The sequence below is a fragment of the Pygocentrus nattereri genome, chromosome 19 (genome assembly GCF_015220715.1).
Source record: "Pygocentrus nattereri isolate fPygNat1 chromosome 19, fPygNat1.pri, whole genome shotgun sequence".
In the NCBI taxonomy this organism is placed as follows: Eukaryota; Metazoa; Chordata; class Actinopteri; order Characiformes; family Serrasalmidae; genus Pygocentrus; species Pygocentrus nattereri.
The window spans coordinates 12942171-12960565 of record NC_051229.1 but is presented as its reverse complement, the minus strand read 5'-3'; the positions used below and the strand labels follow the sequence as shown (position 1 = coordinate 12960565).

General features: G+C 40.2%; 1 pseudogene; it reads left to right on the top strand.

Moving 5' to 3' along the window:
• LOC119261609 overlaps positions 1 to 17264 on the top strand; it is a 56164-nt pseudogene extending 38900 nt beyond the window's left edge.
• The last annotated feature ends 1131 nt before the right edge of the window (positions 17265 to 18395 follow it).

Genomic DNA, 18395 nt, shown 5'->3' with positions numbered 1-18395 from the left:
TGTCTGGACTCTCCCTTAGAGATAGGGTGAGAAGTTCAGTCATCCGGGAGGGACTCAGAGTAGAGCCGCTGCTTCTTCACGTCAAAAGGAGCCAGCTGAGGTGGTTCGGGCATCTTGTTAGGATGCCTCCTGGACGTCTCCCTCGGGAGGTGTCACAGGCAAGTCCACCTGGGGAAGACCCAGGACACGCTGGCGTGACTATATCGCCCAGCTAGCCTGGGAGCGCCTCGGGATCCCCCTTGGAGAGCTAGTGGAAGTGGCTGGGGAAAGGGAGGTCTGGGCGTCATTGCTTAGGATGCTGCCCCCGCGACCCGAACCCCGGAGAAGCAGAAGATGATGGATGGATGGATGGATGGATATATATATATATATATATATATATAAAATAGAGAGAGAGAGTTAACAAATGCATAAAACAACCTCCAGCCAAATTTAAAAGTTAATAGCAAATTATTTTGGTAATGTAGTGATTCATAATCCGAATAATCAATTATTCATTTTAGTAATTGACAGATTATTTGACTATCTAATTATATATAATTGATATATCGAATATACATATAATTGCCAAAAGTATTCATTCATCTGCCACTTCAGACACATATGAACTTGAGTGAGATCCTAGTCTTAATCCGTAGGGTTTAATATGATGTCGGTCCACCTTTTGCAGCTACAACAGCTTCAACTCTTCTGAGAAGGCTTTCCACAAGGTGTAGGAGTGTGCTTATGGGAATTTTTGACCATTCTTCCAGAAGAGCATTTGTGAGGTCAGACGCTGATGTTGGATGAGAAGGCCTGGCTTGCAGTCTCTGCTCTAATTCATCCCAAAGGTGTTCTATCGGGTTGAGGTCAGGACTCTGTGCAGAGTATATATACATATTGGCTGTGTGTGCAAATATAAAGACTTTGTTTAAGTTCAAGAAATGTGTTGAAAGTGGGTGGTCACAGGAGAGGAGCTACTGGCCACTTCCTGTCGCAACTCTGCCCTCAAAGTCTAAAATGTCAACTTGACTCATGAACAGTGTGAAACACAAGCACAAAAAAAGAGTTCGCTCAGCAAACAGAAGTGCTCTCATACTTGAAGGCTTCTCTGTGTGTTATCATCTCAGCTGCACACTCGCTAACTTGTTATTGTTGCAACTCTAGTATGAAATAAGGAGGATTACCAGAGCATTACGAACCAGAAATAAAAATAAAACTCAGTAACCCGACGTTGTTGCTAATGATTTTAGTGGTAGAAATGTTCTACAGAGTTATCAGTTAATGTATACTAATTTGGGCAGTTGTGACCGGTCACTGGGAAATAACCAGTCGCTCTAGACCTTTGGTCATTCTGTTGTCGATGCTGTGTCCAAAAGAGGAACTCTAAGTCTAAGCTTTTAACCCTATGTGGAAAAATGGACAGCACTTTAGAAAATTACAGCTATCACCACCTGTAGTAAACAGAATGCCCTAAGCCCAACATGTTTGAACATGTGTTTATTTTTCCTCCAAAGCCACAGGATCCACTGAATTGCAAGATTGTTGAGTAATCAAAGTTTACACAATGCTGCATACATGCTTTTAGCAAGATGACAGTGCTGCACTGAAATCGTATCACATGAAAAAGCTGTATTTGTTTTAGTACAGGTGTTTTTTTTACTGTGCATGGAAATCATGGCATGGTTTTAACAACAACAACAACAACAACAACAACAATAATTGTTACGTGCCCCTCAGATGTAGCTAGGGGGAGGAGAGGAGGAATACCAAAATAACATGGCATGGCATGTAATGCGGGAATGGAGGGAAGGGCACCAGTACACAATAGTGACGTTTGCTTCAGAACTTTTACTTTGCTTCCCACTGGATAATGTACGATACAGGAGCATCACTTATAAGTACAGGTAAACTAGAACAAACTAAATATAAATCAAAAGAAAAACAAACCATTCAATATGCAAAACAATAACTAATAAAGCCCAACCAACCACAAAGGTGGACGATGGACGGTGCCAAAGAAATGAACAAAATAAAATCAAATCTAACCCACCTAACCATAAAACTAATCCTGTCCCAAAATACAGCAGGTGGCACTCGCCCCTTACCTAATGTGTCTAGATCCAATCCAGCGACTATAATGAATGCATATATATATAGGCGCGCCCAACTTGCCTGTCCACAACTCGCACTGGAAAGGGGAGAAAAACAATTGGTGGAGAAGAGAAAGAACAACCAAGCATCCAAGGTCCACAATTATCCATCATGCGCACAGCTGCACCTGATCTGTGAGGCACTTTGGCGTGGTGGGTAGCGCTGTCGCCTCACAGCAAGGAGGGCCTGGGTTCGATTCCCCAGCCGGGTGACCGGGGTCCTCTCTGTGTGGAGTTTGCATGTTCTCCCCGTGTCTGCGTGGGTTTCCTCCCACAGTCCAAAAGACATGCAGTCAGGCCAATTGTGTAAAATGATCAAATTGTAAGTTGCTCTGGATAAGAGCGTCAGCCAAATGCCTGTAATGTAATGTAATCTGGTTGGGGAAGAAACAAACGTGCAACACTGGCATGTAATAATAATATTTAATATTCTGTAAAAAATATTTGCACATCAACAAAAGTAATAATAACAGTAATAAATCTTTACTTACATGGCATATAAATACCAGCACAATAATAGACCACAGGTGAAAACACACATACTCTATACACATTCTAGTCTAAATTAACATACTTTTAATTTGAATTTAAAATCCATGTTCAGTAACACTAATAACATGATACAATAGTCTAATCTAGTATTTATGAAAGCATGAACTAATTTCTCAGCATCTTGAAGGTAATAACATGCAGTCATTTAGATTTTACTGAGATGGGACTGAAATGATAAACTGGCACCCAGTATTAAAACAAGGTCTTTAACTATGGCTTTTGGTTGCAGTGAAAAACCAATAAGGTCAAGGATGAAATCTGAGTGGAGCCCAACAGCAACACTTCTGTTACACCAGCGCTCAGCAGGAGGAAGTTCCTGGTCAGCCAGGCTTTAATGTCTTTAACATCATCTTCCATTACATGTAATGTGTGACTGCATCTGGCTGATCTGACATGTCTAACTATCACCAGGATAAAAGGAAAAGGCAATGTTATATTTACTCATTGTGTCTCTTTGGAGCTGTTAATAAACACAGAACAGACAACGTCCCACTACAAAAAAAGACAGTGATCATTATCAGATTATCGAGTTATCCAGAATCCAGTTACTCCCTGACTCAATGTAGACCCAGAGTTTTCAGATTATTAATTGCATATATTGACTCAATTTAATGATGTATAAAAATAACCTAATATTCAAATCAGTGAATTCTATATCTCTGGTTGGCGTTACATCCTTGACCTAAAATGGTCAGCTTTTCTCTCCTGGATCATAGAACAGTTGCAAAGAGGTGAAAATTGATTTATTTCAAGTTCATTTCTAGTCTAATTTTACTAGTTTTTATTAGTGCTATTTTTATTTTTAGATGTTCACAGGTAGTTAGCTCTCTGACTCATTGTATCAGTCGCAATAAACAAATGAACCATGTTACTGCTGCCTAAAATAACCTACATCCAGTCATAAATGCAGAATACATCTAGATGTTCTGGCAATACAAAGCTAAGCCCAGACCTAAAGTTTGATATCACTTTACATGCGAAGGAAAAAACATACTTTACTTTTAACGTAAGTCAATGGAACCAGACATTTTTCCAAGTCATTGTGGGCCATTTCTTTTGGTTCATTCTTCATGAAATTTACACACAATGTAAAAGACAACAGGTGTTTTTAAATTATGATAAAAACTGAAAAATGGAGATGCAAGGTTTTGTTCCGTCAGCATCGTTATACTACATGGATGTTGTCCCATTGTGACTCCCTCAGTAAAGATCTGAACATGATATCTGGTGTTTAGCTGAATATGGTAGTACTTGTTTCAAGTAATATTAGTAGTCATATTTCAGTACTATTGTTGTCAAACTATAGTTGTTTACAGTGAATCACCAATTATTCTAGGTAGGGTTGCATAAAAGCTTTGTAACATTAGTTGTTCTTAGGATCCTCCAGAATTGAGTATTCAAAGAGAATTCAGTCAAAATTTGGTCAACCTCTTCTGAGGTTCAAATTTTCTACTATTGTCATCATATCTGAACCCATTTGCATTGAAATGCTTAAAAAAATAATTTGACCCAAGTACAGATTATTATACCAGACACTCTAGACCCCCACCAGTTTGTGTAGAAAAAATCTCCTCACCCTTTGACTGACGGGACTGATGGGTAGACCCCAGTCTATCAGGATTGGAAACTACACCTCCACAGCATACAGATTATAAACATGGGGATGCCCAGGGCTGTGAGCTGAGTCCTGTACTATAGACCCTGCTCCTCCATGATTATGCTGACAACAGGAACACCACCTAGACAATCTCAGGAAGTGCCTTCTCCTCACTAGAGGACATTTACCATTTCTCAGGAGGGGCCAAAATTGAGGACAAAACCCACCAATACCACAATCTCTTCAGATGTCTCCCATTTGGCAGGTGACGGAGGAGTGTGGAATCAAGGACCACCAGATTATGGAACAGATTCTACTCCTAGCTCATAAAGACTCTGAACACTGAACAGCAATATACAATGTCCTCCCACCAACCACCACAACACCTGGACAGTGAAACATCTGTATCTATTCAAGCAACAAATTATGGATGTTGCCACACTAAAGCTTTTCCACATCCCAGAAGTCAAAGTGTGTAATTCACCAATTCAGACTTTATGAATCATCAAATCACATCGTTACATGATGGCAGCCAGTGCCAGCATCCAGTCACGCATATTAATATCCCATAACCACAGACAGGTTCATATGCCAGCCCAGATTCCAGGTGTAAAAACAGAAGGCCTGTTTTTTACTGCGCTTTTAGTACAACAACAGAACATTTATATCATGACACAAATGTTTATACCATGTTTATAACAGATATTGAAATAAAAGATAGAAAAATATGTATAATTTCTCATGCTTGGTGACCCAAGAGTAGTATTTGTTTCTCAGAAGTTTCACCAGTAACTGTAGTCACAGCTGTTGCTAACATAAGATGAGAAGAAATATATAGATGTTATTGGTACAACATAAAGCTTGATGGTCCGCAAGTATAAACAGCATTGTTGATACTTTCATCATTTCCACAGTCTTGCAGGCTGTTCAGTTCCACAGCAAACATGTTCTGGGTTGGATGATCACTGAGTGATGTTCTTCCTCTTTTGTTTGTATAGGCTACTGTTTCACAGGAGAGCTTCCCCCACCCTTTACACCAGTATTTACTGTTTGATTGGTATTCACATCATTAAAGCATGGAATACGGTCAGATCCTCCATGTTGTACAGCTAAATACTTCAGTGTCTTCACGCTTTCAGAATCTGCAGAAAAAGTAAGTCAAATTATACAGGAGTATTAATTCTACTGAAGAACTGCTTAGCATTAGTACAAAAAGTCAAATCACTAAACAATCATGTAGGAGTGACAATTTAAAAAAAATAACAGCTCATACATGTCAGTAAAAAAGCATATAAAGTAGTGAAAAGGTGAATAAAAGTCACTGTACAGGTGTAATGCAACGCTGATCTTCCCTGGGATACAGAGGAGTAACACAAAGAGAATTAAAGAACTCAGGAGTGAGTGAAAGCTCATTTCTTTAAGAGACTCCAGTGACAAATACTCTTCCTGCCTCTGAGTGAAGCAGCTTGACTGCAGTGCTCTTCCTGTTTTTAACTTTTTCTTGGCACTATGTCAATTTGAGAGTCCTCTGTTTTTTTTTAGATGTTCCTAGCCTTTTTTTTTCTCCAAGTATTTTGAGAGGTTTTATTTCTCTCATTATAATTCTGTAAGAATTTAAGACAAACAATCCAAATGTCTGGGCTCTGTGTTTGTGCACAAAGGTGTCATGGATTTCAGGCCTATAGACTGTAATGTTCACTGAACTGCTCAGTGTCATCACCTCAAATCTGTGAACATATAAAGGCATGATGAATTGCAGACTTCCACTTAAGGTGCTTTCTTATTTGATGTCGGCTCCATGTTTGGACATTTGTGCAAGTCTAGTTTGTACACTGTAGGATCTTTTTAGTGTGACTGTATTTTATTCATTATAATTTTTTCTGCTTAATTTTTGTTATCATGGCTGTTTCCCTCTGAATGTGCAGTGAATCCACAAGCAAAGTCTGCACCCCAAACAGTTTGCATAATGCCCCTTACATCATAGATGAAAAGCAGTTAGACAGACAGCACTAAGTCCTTGCAGCCTATCTTGTAAATGTATAGATTAAGTCTGTAAATCTGAGGAATTTGGAGATTTAGATTAGGCAGAAGCTTGAAGCTTCAGGCTTTCAGCCTGTTGCTGGCTAAATTGTGAACTGCATCAGACATATTGACTTCCAGCTTGGTACAAAAAAAAGAGGCAAGTTCTGTTTTGGCTGTAAAAGGTTACTCATGTATATCTCAGCCTCGATACTGTAAAGTACTGTGCAAAAGTCAGTGCAACTTTTCATTTATTTAATTTCCAGCCAACATGGTCATTAAGTAAAAGTGATTATTTTTTCAGGAGAAAGAGACTAGATATAAAATATATGCTAACATGAGTGACATCCCATTCTTAATCCACAGTGTTTAATGTGATGTCGGCCCACCCTTTGCAGTTATAACAGCTTAAACTTTTCTGGGAAGGATTTGTTTATGGGAATTTTTGACCATTCTTCCAGAAGCACATTTGGGAGGTCAGACACTGATGTTGGATGAGAAGGCCTGGCTTATAGTCATCACTCTTATTCATCCCAAAGGTGCTGTATCAGGTTGAGGTTAGGACTCTTTGCAGGCCAGTCAAGTTCTTCCACACCAAACTCCCTCACCAACGTCTTCATGGACCTTGAACATCCGCTGACCCTGCTCGGTCGTTTTACGTGGCCTACCACTTCGTGGCTGAGGTCCTGTCATTCCCAATTGCTTCCACTTTGTTATAATACCACTGACAGTTGACTGTGGAATATTTAGTAGCAAGGACATTTCATGAGTGGACTTTGCACAGGTGGCTTCCAATCATGGTACCATGCTGCAATTCACAGAGCTCCTGAGAGAGACCCATTCTTTCATGAATGTTTGTAGAAGCAGTCTGCAGGCCTAGGTGCTTGGACGTAGGAAACGGTCTGTGCCATAAAGACGTAGTCGGACCGGTGGGGGATGAGTGAGGAGGCCAGAGCGTACACTCGATCCATGAGGCACCTGAAAAGACACGGTCCCATACACAACAGCAGCAACGGCACACATACACATACAATAGGAGCTTTCATGGCGAGATACCTTCCGAGCAGAGAAAGAGCATTATCAGCAGCATCATGCTTCTGCAAAACAAAAGAGAGATTAATAATAGGCAGAGTGGGTTATAATTCAGGAGCTTTAACACAACGGGAGGCGTGGATCCACTGTGGGAAAAGGTCAGTTAAGACACCAGTACGCATAACAGCGAGTACAGTTTTTGTTCAAACTTTTTAACCATGATTTGGTCCCCGGGCTTATGCTGATACGTGGGGGTCTTGGGAGGGTCAGTGATGTTTTGATTGACCCTCTCCCAGTATTCATTCAAGACTGACAACAGGCCCGCTGTGTACTCACTGCGACATACTTCAAGGTCCGCCAGTCCCCCCAGAGCCGTTACCTGTCGCCATGGAACAGGAAATGGTCGTCCCATGACAATCTCGTATGGCGATAGTCCACCTAAGGTGTCTGTTCGCATCATGCGCAGTTCAGCTAAGACCACAGGTAGGACTTTCACCCAGTTGGTTGTGTTTTGAGTCTGCATGGCTTTTCTTAGCCGCCCCTTTATAGTGCGGTTCACCCTTTCTACCATTCCGGAGGATTGGGGGTGATAGGGAATGTGAAAAGCCCAGTCTATGCTTAGCTGTTTAGCAAGCGCTTGTGTGACCTTTGAAGTGAAAGGTGTACCTTTATCAGAGTCAATACCTAGAGGGACGCCATATCGTGGTATGATTTCCTGACATAGTTTTGTCACTACCGTGTTTGTGTTCTCCTTATTACACGGGAAGGCCTCAGTCCATCTGGAGAATTTATCAATCATTACCAGTAGATACTTGTGGGGCCCTACAGTTGTCATGTGTGTGAAATCTATTTGCCATTCCTGGAACGGCGTCTCAGGTTTGGGAAGTAAGAACCTGGTGAGGGCCTTTAGGCTTTGGATTGTTCTGTGCACAAACTAGGCATCGGTCTAGAATGCGGTCTATAGCCGAATTCAAATTATGAATGCAAAACAATTCTGACATGTCATGCCTCACCCCTCTTTGCTCCCGATGAGAAATACCATGAAAATCGGGAACGAGAAAAGGAACACAATGGGTGGGGAGACACAGACGGCCCTTACCGTCACGGAACGGCACAACAGCAGAGTCATAAACACACGAGAGCCAATGCTGCACATCCGAAGGCGAGGCAGAAGACTGGATATCAACCAGATCTAGGCCAGGGAGGCAATCAACAGTAAGAGCAGCACAGGAGAAAGAGGAGGAGTCAAGAAACGGGCAAGGGGGCCCATGGAGCGCGCCACGCCTGGCGGCAGAGTCAGCAGCGTTATTCCCGACCGAGTCAGGATCGGAGCCACGCTGATGAGCACGGACCTTGACCACAGCAAGACGAGAAGGCAGGAAACTAGCGCGAATGAGGTCCTCGATAAGCGAGGCATGAGATATGGGCTTATTATCAGACGTAACAAAACCACGTTGAGACCATATACCTCCAAAATCGTGTACGACACCGAAAGCGTAACGACTATCAGTGTAAATAGTAACGTCCTGATCCTGAGAGAGAATACAGGCGCGCGTGACAGCGTACAATTCGGCCGCTTGGGCAGAGGAGAAAGGCAGAGAGAAGGACTCCACAACAGTAGAGGGAGGGGAGCAGACAGCGTAACCACAAAGGAAAGTGCCGTCAGAAGGCTTAGAGCAAGAGCCATCCACATAGAAGGAAAGACCACTAGAAAGGGGGGTGGACAGGACGGTCTCCTTGACTAGTGTTCTCCCTCAGAAACCAGAGAATGAAGCGATAAACCAGCTCGGCAATCCTACTAAGTCGCAAGACAGAGAGAGCTCTCGATGCAATAATGAACAACACTCTCGTAGAGAGATGAGAGTTTTATTCACAAAGCACACTGAAGAAGGGGCAGTCCCCTCTTTATAAACACAGAGAGCCCGTCCCACGTGCACGCAGGCAGCCAGGAAGGGCCCGACCACATTCTAACATATGTCGTAACCTGCTGGTCCATACATGGAGTTGTTTTTCTCCATCCCTGGATGTGCTCAGTTCAACATCAAAATCCAGTAAGTCAAAAGTGCAAGTGGTTTGCAGAATAAAAGAGGAACAATAGTTATTAACAGCCTGTAAGTATGCACAAAGGGCAGACACCCTTGCACCCTCAGCAGAGTCTGAATTTATTAATACATGTTAGTCACTGGGGAAGAGACAGGCCAAAGGAAAGTTAACCCTTTCAATACACCTGTGGCCATGGAAGTGACTGGAACACCTGAATTCACTGATTTGGATGGGTGAGTGAATACTTTTGACAATACAGTGTAGCCCAGTGCATTGCTAAACATGGTAAACACTTCACAGACAGAGGATACATTAAAGAAGCATTTTGTGCAGTGGGTGATTTGTTTGATGGTTTACCGGACAAGGATAATTTCATAGCTGATTAAAGAAATGCCTGTTTAGGCGTGAACTGTTCAGCGCTGTATCACTGGTACATGAGGGAACAGCAAGTGACTGGACTGAAAGACTGTGCTGTATTTAGTGTCACAATTGATGAAAGTGTGGAGATCAACTCTTTGACCTGTTTGGCAGCTATGGCAAGATATTGTGATTCTTCTGGAGTATGATAGGAACCGTGCTGTTTGAAACCCATCTACGGCACTGCAACAGGTGAACACTAGGCTAAAACCTTTTAAAACATTTTGAAAATCTTTGATTTTGAAAAAAAGGATTTGTCAAAATAATTTTGGACAAAAATGGACATCAACTGCATAACACACCAGGAAAATCTCTGTGCTGAGATGTCAATTTCTGATCTTAACACTATGATGGCAATGGCTGCTCTGCCTTGACTCACAGGCAAGAGGAAACGGAATGTGCCTAAAGAGACATCCCAGTTCAACTGGCTGAGAAGTGAAAATGTGCTTCAGAGTTTTGTGGACTGCTTTGAAGCAATTCAAATCTGTCTTGTTGAGAAGGACCAGCATTACCCACAGCTTGAGGACATCCGGTCGTCTGAACTTGTGGCTTTGACACACATTAAATCACACCTGAATGAACTCAGTGTCTACATACAGGGAGCTGGACAAACGGTCATGAGTCTGTTTGAGACGTAGAAAGCATTCACCTGCAAACTTACAGTTTATGTGGAAGATGTAGAAAATCGCTATTTCAAACTCTTAAGATAGAGGCAACTGATTGACTTCCAGAGCCTGTCTCTGTGGACAATAAAGTTTTGTGAGCTATGCATATAACTTGAAACATCCAAAGTAAATGCATGATCCCTTTTCATGTATTGGACATCACTTTCAGAGGAATTTGTCTGTTTTAGGACGACTGCATTGGCAATGCTGACAGTCTTGGGTCGCCATATTTATGTGAGCACATCGTCTCAAACATGAAGTCCATCCTCAGTCCTTCATGAAGCAGGCTTACTGCAGACCACTCTGAGGCCTGTGTTCAGGTCAAAGCCATTTCATATGCACCTGTATCAGCTGTGCAGCTAACAGGCCCTGACGATGGTTGCGGGAGAGGGCAGAAAGGCGGTGCCTACAGAATTGGAACATCAGCTGCACGAGAAGGCAAGAGAGCTCGTTGCTCCACAGCCCCAAACTCCACAGCTCAGCCATGAGGATTGAACGTAAGGTAAAGTAAAATGGCCTTCCTGCTGGACCAGAGGTGGTGCTCATGCATCGTCCACCACTCCCTCATGGTTCTCCTTCTCTTCCCACTATTCTGATTTAACACTATACACTGTCCATCAGTGTAATAAACCATTAAAAGGCTTCTATTCCAGCATATAACGAGGTAAAATGTGGGGGGTGGGGTGCCATTTTCAGAAATTGCTCCTACTGCACCCTGTGGTAAACAAAGATGGCCCAATATTTTTGTCCTGCATACATTTTTCCTTTGATTGTCATTGGATCAGCTGAAAGCATGTTAAGTAGCTGAAATATGAATATTGCTACATTTATGCTACAAGCAATCTATCGCTTGAGCATGCTGAAATGATGTCACATGAAATTTTAATATTGTACATCATCTGTAAAACAACACCGGCTCCTCGAACTTCAGGCTATAACTGCTAAAGCAGCTTTACTCCCACATTTGACAAACCTTGCTGGTTTTTGTTGCCAGTCTTATGATGTTGGTTTACTGCACAGCAGCATTAGCTTGCATGTAGCAATAAGCACAAAGAGTAACATAAAATATGGAGGAGATTTTAATGGAATATCTCGAGAAACACTTTAGTAACCTGTTGATCTTCACTAGCACTGAAATATCATCTCTTATCCAATAGAAGAAAAAGTAAGACCTAGAGGCCTTTAGGTCGCTTCCCTCTGCAAACCTTAATTTAAACAGTTAGATGCTATCATTTCCTGGGAGGGACCAAAGAGAGATATTTAAAATGAGACAGTGACATAACTTCAGTAGAAAATAAACCACAAAACAAAAGTTATTTCCAACTGTTGTTCAAGTGGCAGCTTTAAGTACTTTCATAAAAGCCGTAAAGATTTCTGCATGTTTTGGAGCAGATCTCTTAGTATTAATTTCAAATACCAGAGTTGATTTAAAAATCCATTCCACCAGCACATTGGTCACTAAAGGGCCTAAAAAGAAAAAGGCTCCACTCATTTTCAAGTATTCAAGTATTATCAAGTATTGCTGCACAGCTGTGTCATCTGCGCCAAATCACACACAGAGAAGACCAATGCACACTGAAGTGATAGTTAGGCCTCTTTTACACACATACATGACAAGTGTGAAGCAGCACTGTGACGACTGCAACTTACACACATTAGCCATTCACACATACAGTGGAGTGGTACAGCAGGCTTGTACTGGAAAGTCTCACCACTTGCAACCTGCACTTGTAAGTTCTACAGATGTTCTTTTTCTGATAAATCAGTTTCTTTACTTGAGTAATAAAAATCTTCTTTGTTACAGAGCGTGCTGCATTTGTTTACCCTCAGCAGTTTTTTATGTGTGATGACGCAAACATTTCAAGCCTGTAGATCTAGACAGAAAATGAGTATGTGGCAAGAAATGTCTGTCTCTTACTGTGTTTGATAAAGACCATGAGTTTTTTTCATGCATTTTGTATTATAGTAGATGTTTGCATTGTTCACACCATGCAGAGGCAGTATGTGTGAAATGTTAAGCTGGCTTTATATGATGAAACAAGTTGCATGCATCATAATTCCCATGCAACTTGACAGTTACATAAAGCAATTCAGAACAACAGAAGTTGCATGTAACACGTTCAGTTGCTCTGTTAGTTAGCCAAATTAGCAGCTTGTATTTTTTGGTACAGTGAATCATTCTTGCTATATAAAGTCATCCAGATGGTGTTATTTACATGTTTCAAGCATTTTGTAACCTTTGTATATCGCTCATGTGGATGCCAACCAAATTTGAGCCATTTCTAGAATTAGCTGGTATAAAGAGAGAAGAAAATGAGTTATCTAACATAGATAACTGCAGAGTAAGAAAAAAGGAACAGTAGCACAAGCAGCTGAATTTGAAAGGCTGTTTCATGAAACCTCTTCCAAGAACTTGAGAAACTTGCAACTGTTGCGACTGAGTTTCAGTTTCAAATTGCAAGATACTTTATGGAATTTGTGTGCAATTTAGTTTCATTAAGGTTTCAAGTGAATAAAGTTGCAAGGAAGTTTCACTGTAAAGCTGACCTTAGAGCTAAGTGGTTCACATGTCATGACGTGGAGCCGCTTTACTCAGAGGCAGGAAGCGTATTTGTCTCTGGAGTCTCTTGTAGAAACATGCACTTTTACTCACTCCTGAGTTCTTTAATTCTCTCTGTGTTACTCCTCTGTATCTCAGGTAAGATCAATGCTGCATCATTCCTTTGCACTGAATTTGTGTTCTTTACACTTTCACTGCTTTAAATGCTTTTACTCTTCCACGTCAGGGTGGGAACTGACATCTTTGATGTGATCTGCTTTTTAATGTTTTGTCTCTAGTTTACTATGTTTCATAAAAAGTGTCTTTACTTAGTAGTGAACATTTTTAAGGACACCAATAGTTGTGAAGTTGGTTCTGGGTTCACGCTTAGCAAGAAAGGTTCTAATCATTTTTAAAACATTTTAATAACTGACCATCATTGTGAGAGCAACTGTTTAGTAAGTGGCGTAGACACATTTAAGTATTCACATTGTTCTTTAAATTGTCTTGGTTCTAAATCCTTCACTGGCCACTTTATTAGGTATATATCTACACTCGTTGTTCAACCTTACAGGTCCACTTACCATATAGGTTGCACTTTGTAGTCCTAGAGCTGATGTCCTACAATTGATTCCCAAACACAGAATTTAACTGTTTCAATGTGGTTTTTTTTCATTGATGGGCAAATTTAAATAAATACACCCTTAACTGATAAGTAAATAGATTAGATATGTAATCAAAAATCGAATACTTAAGCATTGGCTAAAAGGGATATATCTCACTAAGATGCAATATAGGATGCATTAGGCCATAGTCGGCCCATTAGGGGGCTTTCCAAAGCAGATTAAACTTAGATGACCTTACTTGCAGGTGCACTCTCAGTAAACTCGAGTTCCTATGATATATGGTCCAGTAGAGCCTTGAAGGATCAGACATACTGGTACAAATAGGCTGAAACCAGCTTTTTTAAAAAAGAAGTGGCCGCACTGAATTTAAGAGAGGCCAAGTGATGGGGAAGTTTTTGAATATGGTCTAACGGAACATGAAGTTTTGAGGTGACATCATAACAACTCAGATAAGGGTATATAAGGGCTGACAGAACACTGTATTGGCGTAGCTGGTCTCCACGGACCTGTGTGCCATCTGAGCAGTGAAATAAAGAAGAAGCCGTATTCTCTTTCCACAACTCAGCGGCTGGAGACTCTTTCCTTTTTGACGTCCTTTGACACATGATTGGGAGAGGACTTTACACGTAAAAGAAACATCAGTGCTATATTATGATTAATACCAACTTTATTAGATAAATACAAGTTTGTGTTTTTCATTATACACCAACTTTTATTCTTTTAAAAAAATCATCATATCCAGCACTCCACCACAGTGCAGGTATTATTTGAGTGGTGGATCATTCGCAGCAATGCAGTGATACTGATGTGGCGATGGCGTGTTAGTGTGTATTGTACTGGTACGAGTGGATCAGACACAGCAGTGGTGCTGGAGTTTATAAATACTGTGTTCGCTTACTGTCCAGTCTAATAGACACACCTGACTTGCTGGTCCGTATTTGTTGCTGTCCAGTTTATATAAGCCATTCTCTAGTCCTTCATCAGTGGTCAGTGTCTGACTCCAGGACTTTATTGGCTGTATAATATTGGTTGATGGACTATTCTCAGCCCAGCAGTGAGTCTGACATAGCTTGGCTAACATATAATTACTATGCAGCGCAAAGAATGATGCACCACCCAAATATTACCTGCTTTGTGAGAGTCCTGACTGTTGAAGAACAGGCTGAAAGCGATTTAACAAATGATACAGAGAAACAGATGGACTACAGTCTGTTATTGTTTAAGTGGACCTAATTGTGTAAGTGGACCTAAAAAACTGGGAAGTAATTGTATAACTACTATTACTTTTAAAGAACCCTTGCAGAACCTTTGTTAAGAGTGTAGGACTGAGGCTGTGGTATATTTTGGCTTCTGTTCTGCAGATTCTGAGAGCCTGAAGACACTGAAGAATTTAGCTGTAAGACGTGGAGGATCTCTTACTATTCCATGTTTATATGATGAGAAATACAAATCAAACCGTAAATACTGGTGTAAAGGGCGGGACTGGCTCCTCTGTAAAATAGTAGCCTATACAAACACAAGTGGAAGAATATCAGTCACTGACCATCCAACCCAGAATATGTTTACTGTGGAACTGAAGAGCCTCCAAGACTCTGACTCTGGATATTATTGGTGTGCTGTGGAAATTAGTGGCGGATCATATGACGGTGATTATGTGTACCTGACGGTCAGTTCAGGTAAGACGTCTCTCTGTGTGAAGTAGAATCTGTTCACTGTAACTTAGACGTGTTATTTATGATGGAGGATGTATTTATACGACTCATTCTCTGACTCTTTATTCAGATCCTGCAGTGTCAGTGATAAACAGCAGAGTGAGTGGTCAGGAAGGGGGCAGTGTCAGTGTCCAGTGTCTCTACAGTGCTGAATATAAGAATAAACATTAGAATTGGTGCAGATTTAAAGACAAGAGGTGTTTCTTATGCGGGAGGACTGACACATCCCAGAATTCAGCAGTGCTGGTCACTGACTTTGGAAAAGGATCTGTCAGTGTGGAGATGAGTGGTCTGCAGAAGAGTGATGCTGGCTGGTACTGGTTCAGTGCAGGAGATGTGGGGGTTACTGTTCACCTCACTGTCACTGAAAGACCTTCAAGTAAGATCCCATGTATCAGAAATACTGTTCATACCTGCTGATCATCAAGCTGTAATGTTGTTCCACTCACACCACTTTGTTTTTTCTCTCTTCTTCTCTTATGTTAGAAACAGCTGTGACAAAAACTTTAAGCAGTCAGGAAACTCAGGAAAGTATGACCACTCCAGGTACGGTCATTCTTGTGCCTCTCCTTGTTACACAGGGCTCAAGTGCTGTTGGCAGCAGCCAATTTCTCTCTCTCTCTTTCTGTCTCTCATATGAGAGAGAGAGAGAGAGAGAGAGAGAGAGAGAGAGAGAGAGAGAGAGAGAGAGAGAGAAATGATAGGTTTACAGGAGAAGGAAAAAACATACTGTACTTTTAATGTAAGACAATGGAACCAGATGTTTTTCCAAGTAATTTTAGGTCATTTCTGTGGTTCAATCTTCATTAAATTTACACACAATATATAGGACCACAAGTACTTTGAAATCATGTCAAAAACTGAAAAATGACAAAAATGGAAATACAATGTGTACATTTTATATATATATATATATATATATATATATATATATATATATGTGTGTGTGTGTGTATGTATGTATGTATATATACACAGACAGATATGATAAGAATATTATATTTATATATATTACATGTATTATTATTATTATTATTATTATTATTACTATTTCATATGGCGTGACTGACAGCTTTCAGAATCTATTAACTTTTCATTTCTTTATTCCTTTCTCTGCAGAGGAAACTACATGTTCTGGCACTGAGAAACCCAAGTGAGTAGAAAACCATATTAAAAATACTGAAGAGAATGAGTCACTATTGGTCAGTACTTATGGTGCGTTTTTTACATATTAATTGCCACATCAATACTAAGCAGACTCATGCTGTTAAAATACATCACAATATTTATCTAACTTTTATCAAAGATTCTAAAATTATCACAATAGTGCATTTAGAAAAAAATGCTACCACATCATAAAAATTAAGATACAACATGATATAACAAGAAATCAAATTTTTAACAGTGAGCTATGACGCGTTTGAAAAACCCTTCATTTATTGCTGACTGTTATTGACTGACGGGCCCTGCTTATTCTCTGCAGATAGACTGAATGTTATAATAATTTACATTTACAATAGTGTAACTCCTCTTGCTGTCTGAACCCCCCAGTGACGCAGTGATAACACATTATAGAATCTGTCATCATCACCACAACATATAAACTGACAGTCTGATACCTCAGTTTGTGAATTTATACAGGTGATGATTTATTCCTGCTTTGTTTTGTGTTTCAGAGAGTCACAGCAGTTCTGTCTTTCACACAACTGAATGATTCCACAAACGCTGAGATCCTGGAGGTGTCGATAATTAAGACACTACAACACTGCAGCTTTTGTATCTGAGCTTCTGTTGTGGGCAACAGGTTCATCAGCAATGTCAGTTTAGAACGTATTTCTTCATCTTCTTGCTTCATGAGCTCCTGTTTTGACTGCTGTTTCTGCTTTTATTGGTCTCTGTGAACAAACTCCAACCCAGATTATACACTAAAATCTCAACCAGTATTGTGCAGTATGCTAAGTGCAATACAGATTTCTTTGTGAATTTCCCCGCTGTGGGACTAATAAAGGATTATCTTATCTTATCTTATCTTATCTTATCTTATCTTATCTTATCTTATCTTATCTTATCCTGTCTTATCTTATCTTATCTTATCTCATCTCACTTAAACCCAGCAATCAGTTCACGTCACCACTATTCTCTATTAACTGCAACGGTTCCTCTCATCCCAAATTTAATATGTAAACCTAATTCCAGAACTTGTTGGGACCGTATGTGAAATGGCAATAAAACAGAGCAGTGATTAGCAAATTCTGTTGAACTGTATTAAATTACAAACAGTACCAAAACACAATATCTGATGTTTTACATTGTGAACTTCATTGTTTTTTGTGTATGTAATCTTTCAAAATATGAAATTGGAACAGGAGCATATTTGCATCACCTTTGAAGTGACCCACTGCTCTTTAAGTGACATACGCAGAACTATGATCCTCACTTTTGTTTGTCATTCTTGTTGGGAAACTGTAAACTTCAATCAGACAGAAATTATTTCTTCAGAAATGTTCAAGTTTTCTATGTAAAATGGAAGTGATTTACTAATATGGAGCTATAATAAAGATTAGTGTACGTTTCAGGAGGCTCATTTCTCATGTGTGTGTGTGCGCTCAGTTTTGTATGTAAACCTCACATACTCACGGTTTCTCATGGTTACTCATGGTATGCGCATGATTTACAACTTACATGCAGAACTATAATGCATATGCAGAAACCCCCAGTGGTAGAAAAGTGAATTCACTAATAAAACCATCATGAGATGCACAAACTCTCATTGATTATCAGCTACTTCACTATAAGTGACAGAAGGACTGGTGACTTTTGAGCTCACACACTGTAAAAATGTTTCTTCAGCCAACATGAAAATACTTACTGATTGTAGAAGTGAGTGAGTAAGTGTGTAATAAGTCTGTTGATGCTTGAGGATTTCAAACATTTCAGTTGTTTTAACATTTAATACATATTTCTAAATGTTATTTTTTTATTTTAATTCACATCTGATGTTCAGTGTAAACTTGAAAAATGTTAAACACCTAGAAGTAAATGTGAAACATCCTTGTAGACT